The 14038-nt window shown below is 41.9% G+C and overlaps 1 protein-coding gene across 9 annotated transcripts in view; it reads left to right on the forward strand.

Moving 5' to 3' along the window:
* Positions 1 to 14038, forward strand: part of PDE4D (phosphodiesterase 4D) — a 1582769-nt gene that overhangs the window by 1392535 nt on the left and 176196 nt on the right. The gene's annotated exons all lie outside the window — the stretch shown is intronic.

Consider the following 14038-nt stretch of genomic DNA (forward strand, 5'->3'; position numbering starts at 1 on the left):
TTGATCTCACAAGCTGTCCATTTTAAGCTATTGGTAAAACTTAACTAATGTGCCTTAAAAAAAAAAAAAAACAACAGTTAAATTTGTACTCCGACTCAGTTGAGCGTTGCTCATTCATACCTTGAGAGGTAGCATTACCTTAAAAGTGTTGAACATGTTGTTTCTGAGCTTGTGTTATCATCATATTGTTAATATACGCTAGTTTGGTTTAATGAAAGTCAAAACATAAATAAAAGTTACCTTCTTGTTTAATCAATACCCCAGTTGTGTGTAGGAAGGAACGCCATTCTAATACTCCCACTTTGGACCCACAGAGTTGAAATTAAATTCAATTTGGGAGAGGAGAGAAGCAGTAATTATATAATAGCTGAAAGTTCAATGAGATCAAAAGAACGGATGTTTGGGGAAGAGAAGTGGATGGAAGGATGAAGGGTGTAAAGGGCAGAAGAATAAGATTACTCCCATTCCTATTAGTCTATTTTAGACATGGGGCTTGACCTCAGCTGATCCAAAAACAGAGCAAATGATCTCATTTTGCTGAACCTGAAACCACATTTGAACTCATTTAATCATTGCTTGAAACTCCAATTGATTCATTAAAATAATTGTCTGGAGAAGAAAACCTATGTTTTCTATAATTATTACCAGAAGACAATTAACATATTCTCCAAACTAGACCCACACTTCACTTGATTCAAGTGTCTTCCTTGGAGTCCAGCTCGTAACATGCAGAGGAGCTCATTATTATGTTATTAGTGACTATACTTTGCTTGAAAGTGAACTTCATCATGTCCAATCAGGACCTTTCAATTGGGCTCATTTGTGGTCACCACATCAAAGTGATTCTGGAATAGTTGTTAATGTTGGTCTTTCCTGAATGCTTTTCAGATAGACTTGCGTTCCATTGACTGTTGCATTATTGGTTGTCTTTACCATGTTTATCTTTCAAGATCTTATTGGTGATGATTTTCAGCTGGCATTTCATAGTCTCTGTCTGGTTTACCTGTTTTCTTCTTGCCATTGGTCAAGAGATGAACAATAATTGAAATTCCTATACATTAAAGTAAGTTCTTTGAGTAAGAAATTTCTTCTTCAGAGACCGCAATATAAGAGAGCCCAAACGTACCTAATGGGAGACACCACGTGAAACCTGGTTCCCAGCCTTGCTCCCAGCACTGGACCTGAGCCCCCTTCACCTTTGCAATAAGCGAGACTGCTGACATCGCAGTTTGTACAGGACTCAGTGCTATTTTGGTCCCTGAAAGCTCCCATAGCTTGAGGTTCCATATGAGCCAGCTCCACAGAGCATCCTCCCAGAAGAGCAGCTGCAGGTACCAGTGGAAGATTGTGTCTACCAAGAGGTGGGTGGTGCTGCGTGGTCAGGGCAGCTAACTGACCATCATGGCAGGCATCTGGCACTGATTAAAAAGAGAGTAGTCCACTCAGGAGGCACAGAAGCGGTCCTAAATACATGTGGGAAGCCCCGCAGAAGCTCCCAAATGTTTTCACTTAGTGCTAAAACCAAGAGCAATACCAGGGAGAACTGTGGGTCATGGATATCTGGGTATCAAGGTTAATGTGGCCTCATTTGTACCCACATGATCTTGACCTGGGGCTGTGGGCTATAGAAATATCTATGAAATGAGACTAATTAACTGTCATTAAGTATTAACTGTCATTAAGTGCTTCAGGCAGCTGTATTCATCACAAAGCACAAGAGGAAATTAACTGGCTAGCAAATGGAAGCCTTTTTCCTTGCCCACACCCCACTCCAGTACTCTTGCCTGAAAATCCCATGGACGGAGGAGCCTGGTAGGCTGTAGTCCATGGGGTCGCTAAGAGTCGGACACGACTGAGCGACTTTCCTTTCACTTTTCACTTTCATGCATTGGAGAAGGAAATGGCAACACACTCCAGTGTTCTTGCCTGGAGAATCCCAGGGATGGGGGAGCCTGGTGGGCTTCCGTCTATGGGATCGCACAGAGTCGGACACGACTGGAGCGACTTAGCAGCAGCAGCAGCAAGCATGGCAAACTAAGGTGAAAAGTTGAATGAGGGAGTAGGGGAATGAAGGCAACAGCAAGGGACCTTCTCCTCTCTGAGCTCATTCTGAAAAAGTGGGCCTTTAAAAACATAAATCGTGAGGCTTCGCTAGAAGACAAGACATAGGAGGAAGGTGTGCTTGTGAATTTCCTCCCTCAGTGGCATGGGACCTGACTCCAAGTTCACTCCCTGGCCGGGGTGAAGGAGAGTGCTAAACAGTCAGTACGGCAACCTTGAAGGTGAACTTGGCCTTCTTAGAATTATTCATGGGTTCTAGAGGAACAGTGTAGTACTCTATGCAGTTAAGTTCATGGTTGATCCAGAAGGCCAACCTTGATACACAGAACCCCTGCAGAGCACCTCCATAGAACATCACTGATGGGGCACTCTTGGAATTGTGTGTGATTTCGTGGGGGAGGAAGGGGCTTCTCTGCATGTCCAGAATCCAAGTCATATTCTATCATGATAGCTGTGTGGCCCTGGGCAGGTTACATACCCTTTTTCTGCCTGTTTTCCCATTTACAAAACAATGATCATATTTTATATAGCTGTTGCTAAATAAATGAGTTCATGTGTGCAATGCTCTCAGCATAGAAGAAGCACTCAATACATCATTTTTTTTCTTGTTTTTATTTGGTTTTTGTGTCTAGCATTCATTCTGTATGAACTAGGGGAGATGGAAAGAAAATTAAGTCTCCATAAATCAACTTCCTGAGTTTTAAAAAAGTTTTAACTGTATATGTCACATTGTGCCTTCTAGAACTTTCTCACATAGAACTAAAAACACTCCTTTACCCCTTGGAGGTTATCCATTTTACATGAGTTAAAGTTGGGAAAGTTTGATTTTATATCATTAGGGCTGAAGTGTGTTTGTTGCCAGATTTTATTGCTCTCCATAATGGGTAAATATATAGCTCTACATCAGTGTAACAATGAAAAAAAAAAACACACAAACACCTTCCAAATGTTCATTTAGAAAAGAGCCTTCCTACTGAAGACCTATTTGTTCTTTAGTGTAGTATAACAGAAAGATGGCATGTGGCTTTCTGGGCCTGAGTGAAACCTTGTCTCTCTCATTAGTTTTTTTCCCTCATTGGAAGAATGGAGATAGGAGTTCCTAATTCTTGGTGCTGTTACAGGAATTCAAGGAGATAAGTTAGGTGAGGAACAGAAGCCTGTCATGAGTAATTCACCAAGTTTTCTTCCTGCATCCCCCCTCTGTGCCTGACCTTCTTTTGTTCTTGATCCTAAAGCTAATTTTTAAACTGGTAGTGTAGAGAAGAAGGACATTGATGATGTATCAGCTTTACTTGTGTGTTTAATTTGTGATTTTGTTTGCAAACAGTAGTGACAGCACATCTTTAGGAATCCCTACACTTAATGCAAGGCTCCCAGGTGTCTTGGTGGTAAAGAATCGGTCTGCAATGCAGGAGACCCAGGTTCGATCCCTGGGTTAGGAAAATGCCTTGTGGGAGGAAATGGCAACCCACTCCAGTATTCTTGCCTGGAAAATCCCAAGGACAGAGGAACCTGGTGGGCTACCATCCATGGGGTTGCAAAGAGTAGGACATGACTGAGTAACTGAGCACACATACACACACTTAGTGCAAGGCTCACGTGCGTAGGTCCTTAGCTGAGGGTGAATAGCAAAACTAGAGTGTGTTGAAACATGAGAGGGCAGCAGAGAGTCAGAGCTGCCCAAGCTATACCTGCGTTGTGACAGTGAGCCCCTGGTTTTGGTATAGAGCCTTGTGTTTGGGAACACGGTTAGTTCTTTTGAGCATTTCATTTTCAAACGAAGCTAACTCAAGAAAAATGTTCTGTGGCCATCTCCGGAGACCCTGTCACATCTTGACAATATCACTTTAGAGAGTTTGCAGTTTCCACATTTTCTGTCCCTTTGTCAGTCGCTCAGTTGTGTCCGACTCTTTGCAACTCCATGGCCTGTAGCCCACCAGGCTCCTCTGTCCATGGGATTCTCCAGGCAAGAATACTGGAGTGGGTTGCCCTGCCCGCATCCAGGGGATCTTCCTGAAGGATCTAACCTGGGTCGCCTGCATTTGCAGGCAGATACTTTACCTTCTGAGCCACCAGGGAAGCCTTTTAAATCATATTTAAATTAAGGATCTTCATGGTGAGAATGTAACTGAGAGAAAATGCATTTAAAGTTCTTTATTTTAAAAATGAGAAAATTGAGTCCTAGTGAGAAAAAAATGCTACTTAGAGAACTGAGAATAAATGCAAGACCCCTTTTTCCCAAGTTATACCCTTATAAAATTATCAGTGAAATTAGGGTAGCCTTCTGACCCGACCATGAAGTGTATGTTTTGGAGAAAGTAAAAGAAATCTTAAAGGATATTAATTTCTGGGTAATAGATACATTATTGTTTTGTTTTGTATATGGACTCAAAAAATTATACTGTCCCGATTTCTCACTGAACAGGTCTTTATATTTAGAGCTATTTTTATTATTTCCACAGATTATATCCTAGAGGCCTTCAGATAAGTAAAGGTTGGCCGACTAAGGAGAAAATACAAGTTCTTCCACCGAAGCAATAAAACTAGTACAATTACCTACCATTTACCTGTAGAGGGAGACACATAATTCAAGGACAAGCGTAAAATCAAACAAAAGTAGTTTTAGTCCAAAATTTTGGTATCTCTCCACTCATATTTTTTACCCTGAATATCCATAACTCCTTTTTTAAAAGTGCATTTTCAATAGAATTTAATCAGTTGTTAAGCAGAGAATGTAAAAAGTAAACTATCAAAATATACTAGTCAAAACACAATGAAAAGAAACTTAATTTTGTTTAGTGTTCTTCTAAAGCACAAAGCAATTCCTAAAATCCATTGAAGAAAAAAAACTGAAACAATTTTTTTGGAACAGTTTAACTGGAACAATTATTTTGCTGTTATCTGGACTAATCATTTAACACTTTGTGCTTGCTAAATAAAGAAAACTAAACAACTATTTTATGGTGACAGTACTAGTGACTTATATGTAGGTTTGCCTTTTAAATCTCTGTGTGTATATAATAAAAACAACTAGTGTATGTGATGTAAAAAAGATACATATATATCTTTTTACATTATAAGCATGCTAAGTCACTTCCGTTGTATCTGACTCTGTGACCCCATGGACTATAGCCCCCTAAGTGCCTCTCTCTGTGGGATTCTCCACACAGAATACTGGAGTGGGTTGCCATGCCTTCCTCCAAGGGCTCTTCCTGACCCAGGGATGGAACCTGTGTCTCTTATGTCTCCTGCATTGGTGCTGGTAGTGGGGGGGGGGGGGGGGGGGCGGTTCTTTACCACTAGTGCCACTGTGTATGTATATAAAATAGTAGTTGGAAGTAGGAGCCTCTGAAGAAGGGGAAAGAGACCTTGGTGAGAGAGAGACAGAATGGGTTGGGGGATGAAGACCCAAATGTTGCAATCGAAGTCTCACCCTCAGCATCAGCCACTGGCAGGAAGTAGCTTTACCATGCAGCTCTTTTTTTCCCTTTCTTTTAATAAGAGCAAAGATAGTGGCAACACTTAATGATTACAGAGAACAAGTGCACAGTAAGCTTTCTTAGGAAGGTGATTGAGGAATGCTGGGAACACATTGTGTTTAATAGCTTTAATAAAAAATTAATAAAGATTGTGTATGTGAGTGTCAGCCATTGGTTTGGGGGGGGGTGGTGTTTTACTTTTATATTTGATGCATCTGATGAGCGTGGAATATTCTAAATTTTTGAGCCAGAGGAGTTAACTTTTACAAAAATCCCCACATTAAAAAGACCTTTCCAGGAAAAACACTGAACTAAAAGATTTGCTTAAGTGCATGGAGTATGACTACTTATTACTTAAATTTATGTCTTTTAGAGGAACCAAAGTCTGTTTCCTTCCTTAAAGCTAACATGTTTTGCCTTCTTATGCTTTCATTTAGATAAGTAGAGCTATCTCTACTAACTTGTAAAAAGACCAGGTCAAACAATCACTTTTTAGTTAAAAGTTGATTTAAGTTATATTTGGTTTTCTGACAGTGAGAAAACCAGTGAAAATGGGAAAATATAATTTAATTGTATCTCTATTGACTAAATATCTGCTCTGGGCATTTTGTTACAATTTTAACTGAAACAATTAAATGAAACTGCATATTCATTGAGTCAGAACAGCAAAAAGAGGTTGAAAACCCAGCTTTCTTCTTACTAACTATGTAGTCTTGGTCAGCTTACTTAAATTCTCAAAGTTTCCATTTCCTCATCAGTAAATTCTAAGTCAGTGACTAGCATAGTGGTTGGTACCCAGAATGTACTCAACAAATGCAGACTATCATTATTGCTTTAATTTATTATTATTATTTCATCAACAAATTTTTCTGTGCACCTTATATGTGGCATGCAGTGAGGTAGGTGTTGGAAATAAAAAGAGTAAAATGTGACTGCTGGCTTCACAGAAGTCACGTGGGGGACAGAAAAGGAACCATGAATAATTAAGTACAAGCTAAGTGCCGCCGTTGAAGCAAGTTCACATACCTATATGTATTTGAAGGAGAGGGCAAGTGACTCTACCTGGGGGAAACTCCCTGCTGAACTTTGAAGAATGTGGAGTTCTCCAAATTCTGGGTGATGGTGAAGGACAGGGAAGCCTGGCATGCTACAGTCCATGGGGTTGCTAAGAGTCAGACACGACTTAACAAATGAACAACAACAACCTCAAGACAAAGGGTCAACAACAGTGAGATATGGAAGCATGGAGCGCTGGTCCAGCTCAGGAGACTGGGGACAGTAAGGAGCAAAAAGAGCTGAAAGTGAATGGGAGCAACAGCACATGAGCCTCCAAGAGTAGATTAAGGCCTTAGCATGAAGAGCCTCAGAAGTCAGCGTGAGTAACAGTGGACTTTATGTTATGAGCAATGGCAAGTCATCAGTCATTTCTAAGTGGAGGACCAAGTATGTATGTGAGAATGACAGTGTTTGAAGCTGCAGAGAAAAACAGATTGGAAGGAAGACAGACAAGAGGCAGCCTCATACTTACCCAACAGCTGTTCCAGACCAAGTGCATGTTGAAGATCGTGTGGATCCAAACTGGGGTGGGTGTGCTGGGGATGGAGAGGAGGAGATGGATTCACAGCTCTTTGCAGAGATTTGGGAAGTCTTGGTGTTTGATTAGATTGAGGAGTGAGAGAAAAGAGAAAAATGAAGGTATACACACAGGCATTCGCCATACCATTGTGCGTTTGTATGAGAGATTGAAAACAACCCAAGTGCTCAGCAATATGTGAGTTCTATTTAGGTAGTAAAGTTCTGTGATAAAAAATGTTACATGACTTCTTTATGAGAAAAAATTAATAATGTAGAAAAATGCACTTAAAGAATATATGTTAAATTGCTAGGTGAGCAATAGGCACCCATTTCATCCTTTTTAATTATGTATATTGGATTTAATTTAAGACATTTTTGCACATTGACTAGGAACTAGCAAAGGCAGATAGCAGTACCACTGTACATAGAATCTGGTGACAAACTTGTAAGTATGTCTCAGATCACCGGCTTCTGTTTGCCTGTCCTCGATAGAAAAAGTACAAATGAGACACTGCCAAATGTTCTTTCAATATTATTGTGCCACAGTGATCACTCACTGTATGTTCAAATAATAATATCCCTCAGATAGGGCAGCACTCTGCCTGGTGGTTGTTGAGCCTACACCAAGGCAATTGTTTTTCTCCAGTTGATCAGAAAAGCTACCGTGAAATTAGAAGAGTTAAAGTCACCAACATCCCCTTCAGCCTGTATCCCTTCCTCACCACCCTGAGTTACAGAAGCACAGTGCTTCCCAAACCTGCCTGATCTAAGGAACCCCTAAGGGATCCGTGAAAATAAATGCAAAAAGACAAGTTCCAGGACAGTCCGGAACAGAATCTTTGGGGTAAGGCTTGGGATCTATATTCAAGTGCCCCCAATGAACAAATCAGCCAGATTTGGGAGAATAGTTGGATACTGAATGCAGTAGGAGAGAATGCTGCTCGGAACAGTGTTGCCACTGAGTTGCTGGAAAGGTGTTGGAAAATCATTGACTCTCTGGAAAATGTGGACAGTGACACGCACATCCCCATCCAACAGACAGTGCAGCCTGAGATAAGCAAGATAATATGTGTGAGGTGCTTTGTGATTGGCAGAAGGAAATACAGGTGACATTATTATCTGTGCCATCCTCGTCATCATGGTCGTCATCATCCGGGCCATCATCCCTGTTATCTCTCCAAATGCATACAGATTTTAATTAGGCCAGCTTGTCCCTCTCCTCGAAGAAAATGAAGTATCATGTCCCTGTTTGTGTAGGAGGGTGGGAGTGAGTTTGGGAAATGTTTTGTTTAGTTACTGTATTCTTTTCTTCTCAGACACTGTATGCAGTCTCCTTTAAAAAAAAAAAAAAGAAAAGAAAAAAATGAAAGAACAGCAAAACTGCATTCTTCAGTCACTCCCTTTATACACAAAGGGCTTCCCACCCATGTATGCCTTAAAGCGTGTTCCCCTAGGCACACTTAGAAATACAAGACTGTGGTGGGGCAAAACAATGAAAATTCCTTTGGGTCTAATTTCCCACATTTTTCTAATTAAGTGTTACACTGAATTATTTAACTCAATGAATAAATGAGGATTTCACTCAGAGCATTCTTTCACTATTCAGAAGAAATTTTTAATTGGATCTATTAATACTAACATTAATAAAAATTAACATTTTCTGGTATGTGATATGTATTAAAGACTCCACATGCATAATCTATTTTAAATCTTACGATAATTCAATAGATAGCTTCAAATGACAAGGTGTAAGTTAAGTCTGGGGCTTCCCAGGTAGCTCAGTGGTAAAGAGTTCCCCTGCCAATGCAGGAGCTGCAAGAGATGGGGCTTTAGTGCCTGAGTTGGGAAGCTACCCTGGAGTAGGAAATGGCAACTCACTTCAATATTCTTGCCTGGGAAATCCCATGAACAGAGGAGCCTGGTGGGCTACAGTCCATGGGGTCCCAAAGAGTCAGAGTCAGCCAGGACTTAGCAACTGAGCACGCATACACAGACTGTCTGACTCAAAGGCAGACCCTAAAGCCTTCCCTCCCTTAAAATATATTGATCCATGCACAGAAACACAGCCTGCTGTCATCTTCTCCCTGAAGTACTCTTCCCTTCTTTTCTGTTTTTTTTTTTTTTTTTAAGAAGAGAGTAGAAAAGGATCCTATGTTGTCTCTTACTGAATCTGTATGAATGGAGGGTAGGACGGAGGAGGGATTAGGTCTGTGGATACAGAACAACCCTTTGCTGTGCTGCTGCTGCTGCTGCTGCTAAGTTACTTCAGTCGTGTCCGACTCTGTGCGACCCTGTAGACAGCAGCCTACCAGGCTCCTCCGTCCATGGGATTTTCCAGGCAAGAGTACTGGAGTGGGGTGCCATTGCCTTCTCCAGAACAACTCTTTAGGAAACCCTGAAAGGTCCGTTATAAGCTAAGGAAAAGATTCCTTCTTGTGAAGTAGAATTCCTCAAGCTTTCTTCAGTCCCCACAGTTCTCTTCCTGACTCCTCTGAGGTGCCTGTTGTCACAACACCCCAGGAAGGCACATCAGCAAGGAGAGGACCCCTTGGTGTGTGTGAGCAGTGAGGTAGACGGAGGATGTCTGAGAGTTCAGGATAGGGCAGTGCTTGAGCCTCTGCACTCACCTTGCTTCTCAGACCACTCACCGTTTACGCTTGAGATGACATGTTCTACCATAAGGTAATATTCATCTTCTCTTTGTGTGTAGACTCAAAGTAAGCTCTTCACCTCCACTATCATTTTCTTGAGTACCTTTCTAGCCATGGCATTCCCTAGATCTCTGTGCCCCAAAGGCAATTCCTCTAGGTATTTCTGATGTCTGCATATCCAGTACATTTTTAGTGTGCCCTCTTCCTTTTCGTGGTTCTTGTTTGGCATTGTTGGCACTCTAAAATTATTTCTAATTCTGTGTTCAGTGTGTCTGGTGAAACAAATGGGTGCTCATGTCTTCCCCACTCCACCGCCCCCGCACTGGATATGTTTCTGATGTTTGCATATTGCTCACTGAATTGCCCACATGCAGAACTTCATTAATGGATCCGCTCCTTCACTCGTCAGTCCACCTGGATGCGAAGAACTGTGTTTGGTCTCTCAGGACCCAGTTAGGCATAAAATACCTCCACTGAAATTTATGACCATTTTCCTAGAGTTTTGTGGAATTTTAAAAAGGTAAAAGGTGTTCTGTGGAATGGCAGAGGGAGTTAAGTAAATAGAAAACCAGAGGGTTTGTAAATAAGTGGAAGGATGGGTGGATAAAATAAGGAAAGGAGGGGAAAAGGGAGGGAAGAGGAAATGGGTCAGGCTGAGATCCTTTGTTGAGAGAGCCAGGAAGCTGTCTACTCTGTGATTTAGCTTGGAGACTGGAAAAGAGAACTACTTGAGGAACTTAGGGAAAACTTAGCAACACAACACAAGCGAGTTAGAGGCATGAGAGGGTAAAAGAAAGATTTTCTGAATCACCAGGGAAGAAAATAACAAAGGACAGATTGGGGAATGGAGACCTCAGTTGAGGAAGAGGTGAGCATCTCTAAGATGTGTCTTGGGTCACTGTGCACAGACTGTGCTCTTTAATTACAAATGTTTATGTAGTTAGAAATAGATCTAGGTTTTCTCTTCCAAGAGGTTTTTATTTTGAAAACAAAATCAAAGTGCTGTGTTTTGTTTGCTTCTTTGATGTGCAATTCAGAACCTGCATAGAGGAAGAAGAGCAGGGCTCTGAAGTAGAGAGATCTGGGTTTCATTGCTAGCTCTCCTGCTCACCCACCTTGTGACCTTAGAAGAGTTACTCAAATGTCCTGAGTCTTTTCTGTTAAATGTATTGAATAGTAACAACAATAGTGATAATAATATTGCATTTCTCATTTTGAAGCATATACAAGATAATGCATGTGAACATTGTATCAGACTGTCTAGTTGTATTATTCATGTTGATCCTCAAAGTGGTCATCTTTGTACATTGCGTACGTTTTTTGCCCTGCTGCCATTGATAAAAGCATTTGGGGAATGGCTTTGGAGGCATTTTATGGGCCATACAAGAAAAAAGCTGTCTCCTTGGTTTACTGTCATGCTTCACTAGTGACCAAAAATATTAATTCTAATATGATTACCAACCTTAGTCACCAAATAAGATATCAGATTAGCCTGGATGAAGCTAATTCTAAAAAGGTAGCCCCTCCCAGGGGTAAGACAATATTGAGGCATTTGAGAGCAGTATTATAATATGGACTCTGAAGGTGATGCCAAGACAGAGTGTCCTAGAATTGTTAAGAGTGATGGCATTATATGAAATAAGTGTATATAGAGAGAGTTAACAATGGTCTCATCTCTAGGGGTTCTTTTTTATTCTTCAGCCACGCCTCATAGTGTCTGTGTTTCTTTAGATCCTCACAGCCAGGGTCCATTCCTGGAAACTGCTGAAAGTGCCGGAGATAGAGGAGAGGGCCGGTGTGTATCGGCCCACTGGCTGGGGAGGACTCATCCCTCATCATTTCCACAAAAAGGGCAGCAGAGGAAATGAACACGGCATTTCTCACCGCCTCTGTTCAGTTATTACCAGGCACCTACAGAGTCTCATCCTCCTGTTCTTTGAGGGTTCCATACAATCCTCTCCTAAGCTGGCTTATAACCTCCTCTTCTATGATTGTGTATCAGCAGCGATCCTCTGGTTGCAAGATAAGAACCAATTCTGCTAACTTGATAAGCCAAGTGTGATTTAGTAGAAGACTATTAGGAGAATCCCCAGTTCCCTGAGAACTCGTGGGGAGGCTAAAGGATCAGGGTTGAAGGAGTCAGTACACCTAAATCTCATGGCAGGGTCAATTAGGTGAGATCCCTGAAACAGTTTTTAGTCCCTTTGTTGTTCTGTTTTAGAGCTGGATTCCAGCGAGTGAGTCCAGTGGGTATAATTTGGGTCTTGGGCTTTGGCTCAAGGAAAACGGGGCATTGGGCTGTTTCACAGGTCAGGTAGTAGAATGCAAGGATGAGCGCCTACGTGATGGGGTGAGATTATGTGGATTCATATTCTACTTCTGCCACCTCCGCGTGTTTCTCCTGAAACAAATCATTTAACCTCCCAAAGCCTCACATTCCTTGTTTTTGAAGCGGGCAGAATAAATAGTAATTATCTCCGAGGGAGTTTGTATTTAAGAACTAAGCACAACGCATGGCACATTGTGAGCACTTGATCCTGTTTCATAATTAGGGTTATGTGATAGAAATGCCAAGCAATTTCTGAGAGAAATTAGGATACAGTTAGGAAGGGGAAATAAGTGCTGGCAGGTTAAAAATAATAATTGATTATAGCAGGATAAGAGGATTGGCCTCAGCACACTGTTTGGCTAACATATTTCTCAGTAACCTGCTCTTTATGATATTAAGATTCTTAGGGATGCGAGATGGTACTTGTTTGTTAATGTATCCCTACGAAGACAGTTCCTCTGAAGGTACAGAATGATGTGACTTCATGATCATTTGATCCACACCCATTTATTGATGCCCCTTTATACTTAGATCTAGACAGGGGGCCGTGGTCTGTGGCTTCTGGTTTACTTACAAGTATAGGAATCAAAGGGAAGAATAATTTGCATTCCTATGATCTTTGTTTAATAGTCATCTAAATGGAGTGCTGTCTACCCAGTCATTGCCTAATTAGATTTACTTTAAGGGATACAGGATTATAGCGAGAGAAGGATTATTTTTTAAGCCTCTCCACTTTCTGAGAACATGTGAGTAGGTCCCAGTATATGAATGACTTGGGATTCTAAATCCATCCGAAGTTTCATTGTTTGAATTTTAGAAAAAAAAATATCCATACACTGGCATTCATCAAAGCCCTTTAGAACTAACCTATGTATCTCCTTTTCGAGAAAGTAAGGTTTCCCAAGAAAAGAAAATCTGAAGGAGAATTTGAGGGCCCAAGAAAAGGGCTTTCCAGGTGATGCTAATGTTAAGGAACCCACCTGCCAGTGCAGGAGGCACAAGAAAAGCGGGTTTGATCCCTGGGTCAGGAAGGTCCCCTGAGGGAAGGCATAGCAAGCCGCTCCAGGATTCTTGCCTGGAGAATCCCATGGACAGAGGAGCTTGGTGGGCCCCAGGCCATAGGGTTACAGAGTCATTCTAGACAGAAGTAACTTAGCACGCACACAAAAAAAGGTTCATCAGTGGGACAGGATGGAAGACCAGTGGGAGGTCACTGTGGAACACTGCATGGCCTAGCCTACCCATTTGGAAAGTCAGAGTCATTGTGAGAAGGAGGGCCCAAGCCCAGGTTTGGGGGCGCTGGATAGAGTCACACACCATGACAGAACCAGTCAGGTCGCACCTCACTGCCCCACAGCTGCGGCATCCAGAGCCACGGAAGCGTGGCCCTCTGACCAGATGGCGCTGCCTGACCGCCACACCCCCCACCTCACACTCTGACTTAGCTCCTGAAGCCACTGGCCTGCAGCAACCCCTGGCCCCTCTCTGTCCTCTCAGCCCCGACCCCTGCCTGCAGTACCCGCATCTTGCCCACGACTAGTCACGCCTTCCTCCCCACACCTTCTCCAGCATCAGGTCTTCCCCAGACTCACCAACTCTGGCCTCTCCACTGTCACCATGCCTTGTCACCCAGTACAAGAAAGATGTGATAGAACTGAGCCTGGAAGTATAGCCACCCTGAGTGCTAGTTTTTTACAAAGGTATATGTATCTTTTTCCGGGGGAGTAGCTAGGCACTGTAAGAGGACAGACTTTGGATTCCTTAAATCAATGCAGAAGAGGGTTCTAGCTATGCCACTCTGTAGCCACTGGGCGAGTTATACTCTAAGCCTCAACTTTTTTTTTCATTTTTATTTTTTTAAAGTATGAAAGTATGTTAACACATTTACAGGAGACTTGGTAAATACAGAACAGAATTACGTATAGTTCCACTATATATTGCAG

Source organism: Ovis aries, chromosome 16 (genome assembly GCF_016772045.2).
Source record: "Ovis aries strain OAR_USU_Benz2616 breed Rambouillet chromosome 16, ARS-UI_Ramb_v3.0, whole genome shotgun sequence".
NCBI lineage: Eukaryota > Metazoa > Chordata > Mammalia > Artiodactyla > Bovidae > Ovis > Ovis aries.